Here is a 4,186-nt window from a genome sequence, read left to right on the forward strand (position 1 = left end):
CATAGCTACATACTACGTTAACCTAGTAGGTGCCCAGCAAGAGCTGTGCAAACCTACATGACTGCAGTAAAAGAGGTATTGATAAAATGGATGAAAAAAAGGCTTAGACTCACTCACGCATGTTTGCAGATCTGTGGCCCTGCCTCCCATCAGGAGGGTGGCACCTGCCACGCTGCACGGTGAGGGTCACTGACAAACCAACCGTGCAGCCTCAGCAAAGCATGCACTAGAGTATGCCTCTGGGGTGAATCCGTAATAAGGCTGTACAGTACCACCAGGAAGCACCTGGATAATAAATCCTGCAGATATTTGAAAATGCACTGGGCTTGTCTACAAAGGAAAGCTATACTGGCATACAAAAAGCCTTGAAGCAGAACTGATATCAGAGATGAATACAATCTCACCGCAGACTACTCTCTTCCCATTTATTTCCTGTTTCTGTAAGAATTTGAGCCACCGAGAAGAAAAACAGAAATATAAGAACATTAAGTATGAATCACAGATAAAAAGGCAAGAAAGCAGGCAGCTGTGTACCAAAAGATACTAACCGTTGATAACATCAGCTACGTTTTTAAGGCTATTTACTACTAAACGTATCATTAAACAGCATAATACCATTCACCTGCATAATAATTAACCAACTGAATTATTCTGTGGCCAAAAATGATGACCGTAATTTAGAAATACGTGAACAAGAGATAGAACTCCACATCAGCAGATGGAATCGGTTCAGGCACTAAGACCAGCTGCTAAAGCAGATTATTGAGCTGCTACCAGGCTGCTCACAGGCATGTCACACCTGCAGAAGCTGACAAAGCTTAAATTCTGAAAACACCCCTGGCAGTCCTGAAAGATCTCAGTACGGTGTTAATGTGCAATGTTACTGCATCAAGTCTCCTCGGCTTCTCCTGATGGTGGTGCAGATGACGGTAACTCACGGTATGGTCACGCTACCAAGGGACAGTCTTGCCACGAAGCCTGGGCTAAAAAAGAAAATGGAAAACCCCCTGGGGATAATCAGAGAAGTCAGCAGAAGCAGAAGTTACAGAAAGCAAAAATTCCCTATCTGAGGTCAGCATAAGAGATCAGGAATGAAAGAAAACCTCCAAGCTGTAAGATTGCACTGGGTTCTTTCTCAAGAGGCCCAAAGGGACAAAACACACCTGCTCTGGGTTGGCCCAGCAGCTGAGAGAGGAAGATAGCACTTCCAGCACTCCAGAGAACCTGACAGAGTTCACTTAGATACGGGATGTGCTCTCCAGGAAGGGGCAAGATGGAACGCATGCTGCTCCTTGACTTGTCCCATAACTTCCAATATAATGACGAATGGACATTTGGTTCCACAGCAGGAAACACACAAATCTAATTCCTACTACGAAATATATTTAGAATATTAGGTTGGGATGGGAGTTGTGGATAAGGAGTCATGAGGTGTGTCAGACACACAGGTTGTAGGGTAAACAGATGGGCATTTGCTGAGAAGCCCAAAAGATGGAAATGAATAGGGCTGTGCTAGAGCAAGTTGGACTATGTCCAGACTTCCTTGGTTTGAAAGAACACAGCAAATGCATCACAAAACTAATCAGTGGCTGCACGTGGATGCTGTGGGAAAACTTAACAGCATGAGTCTGCAACAGGGCGGGGTCAGGCTGGGTGTTAGGAAAAGGTTCTTCATCGAGAGGTGGTCAGGCATGGGGACAGGCACCCCAAGGCAGTGGTGACGGCCCTGAGCCTGGGGAAATTCAAGAAGTGTTTGGACAAGGCTCACAGACATACAGTTTGATTTTTGGGTGGTCCTGTGCAGAGGCATGAGGTGAACTCAGTGATCTTTGGGGGTCCCTTCTAATTCAAGGTATTTTATGATTCTATGAATTTGTAAAATTTAAGTGAGCAACTGTGAGAAACCTTCTACCTGCACTCAGTTAGATGGTGTTCTGACATGGTGAAATAGTTAACATAGCTCTCGGTGCAGATCTTGATATAATACTTACTTTGTAAGTATTGAAATACAGGAGAGCATTTTTCACTTTTCTAACATGATCATGTAGTCTCGTACCCTTTTTTAGTCATATGCTGGTAGAGAACCTTTCCACTTCACAGCAGCAGATCTTACTGAGACACTGACCTTTAAAAAGCATTTTATGAGAAAGGAAAAAAAGCCCGTCTTCTATTTCAAATGTCTTTGATTAAAAGTAGTCATGCCAATTGGTACAAGGTATGAATTCTAACTGTACCTTACCCCAAGCAGAGATGATTGTTCTTTTTTGTAATTCACAGAAGCGCTTTGTGTTAGTTTACACATTGTGTTAGTTTATACTAACATAATTACCACTAAAAAGATGGCTCAAATGGGTTTAGCCTGTTTATAAACTATTTCCTTCCTTATATAGATAACTCCACAAAAATAATTCAGATGTTTTATCTAGAAAAGCCATTCTCTCTTGCAAATCAGTATTACATCATGCCAGTAGATGGCACTGCTCGAATTCAATCTGAATCTGCACATTTTCCTCCAAACACTGCAAAGAAAGGGCAGTTCAGGCTCACCAGGGAAAGAGGGGTGTATGCATGGCACAAATTAACAATGATTTAAAAACTTGTGCTACTTGCTGTATAATAAGCATGTTTCCATGTCAGTGCTCTAGCAGGAGCTAAACTATGGGTCAAATCCGTTAGCAAGAAGCTTGGTGTAACATGACGGGTATACCCATTCAAGTGTTCATCTATTGCACTTTAATTTCTAAACTTAATGTTTTTTGCCTCTACTACTGACATAATATAAGAGAACCTACGGGCTACTTCTCTTCGGTCTCATACCTTCAGCTTGCACAAGAAACGCCTGCAGGGACAGTTACGCTAATTCAGAAGTGTTCAATTAAAAGGCTGTTCTGGAAACTGTTCCAGCAATTGCACAAACCAGTTACATGAACTTTGTGTAAAGAAAAGGCTTTATACATTACCGAAAATGTGTGCATACACAATGACTGCAGAGGTTTGTATACATACATTACAGCAGATTCATTCCATCGTTAACCATTTGACAAAACAGACTCAGCCTAAGAACTTCAGTGTGCAATACTCATGCATTTACTTAGTTGACAGAACGTTTACTCTGAAGTGCACAAATATTATCCACATAATTTTCAACATATTTTCAGACACCAGAACTGCTTAGAATCTAGACATAATTTACAAAGCCAAATTGCCAATATACTAAAATCACTGTGTTTAATATCCACAGTTCTCACAAATTACATTCTCCACAAAATACAATTTTGATGAGTATCTTGTTTTAATGTAGGCCTTAAAAGCCATCCCACGACCACTCGGGTATCACAAGGAAGCATTTAAAAAACACACTCATGTTTAGGTTTATGAACCTGAACCTGCTATTAACTTATTAATGACACTACCTGATTTACATTCTCTTCATGCCTGCTTCTTCAACTGAAGGGGTAGTACCAAGCTGTACAGCAGTATTTCTGTATGATCTATATGGACCATCTTTGCATACATCTGTCTTGAAATATATTAAACACATAACAAATGGTAAGATACAAAAGCAAGGTGATTTTTCAGAATGGTAGAATTCAGCAAGTTTCAGACTAAACATTTTAAGACAAGGGAGAAAGCAACCTACAAATCTATCACCACTTATTTAAGGATGCAAAACGCACTGTGGAAATGCATTATTTCAACAGCAGTTATGAAAATACATTCGTCAAACACTGAGAACTAAAGGAACACGTTTGAAAAATGATTGAGATACCCACTTATCATTCTGTTTTCCTTGACCAATACACAACAAGCTTCAAGGTGATGATCAAAATCTTTTTCTAAGGGAGAGAAGTTTGCTGTCCTAGACAGGTAGACTATCCGTGGTTTGATTGAGTTCATGCTGCCTCATTGTTCTTTCAACATAAGATGCAAGTAACTGCAAGCAGTTAAAACTAGCGGTTGCAGATCTGTGCATGTAGACATATACGCATTGCAGATGTGAGTTATTTCAAAAACCACCATATAAACATTCATCATGTAATACTGTACATGCAACAGCTCCTGTACATCAAAAAGCATCATATCAGGACCAGTCACTGATAAAAGACTACAGAATTCGGTTGCCCACTAGGTTAATTTCAAAGTAACACTTTAAATACCAATGCTACATTCTGCAGGATGAATTTTC

The sequence above is a fragment of the Oxyura jamaicensis genome, chromosome 8 (assembly GCF_011077185.1).
Source record: "Oxyura jamaicensis isolate SHBP4307 breed ruddy duck chromosome 8, BPBGC_Ojam_1.0, whole genome shotgun sequence".
Classification (NCBI taxonomy): domain Eukaryota; kingdom Metazoa; phylum Chordata; class Aves; order Anseriformes; family Anatidae; genus Oxyura; species Oxyura jamaicensis.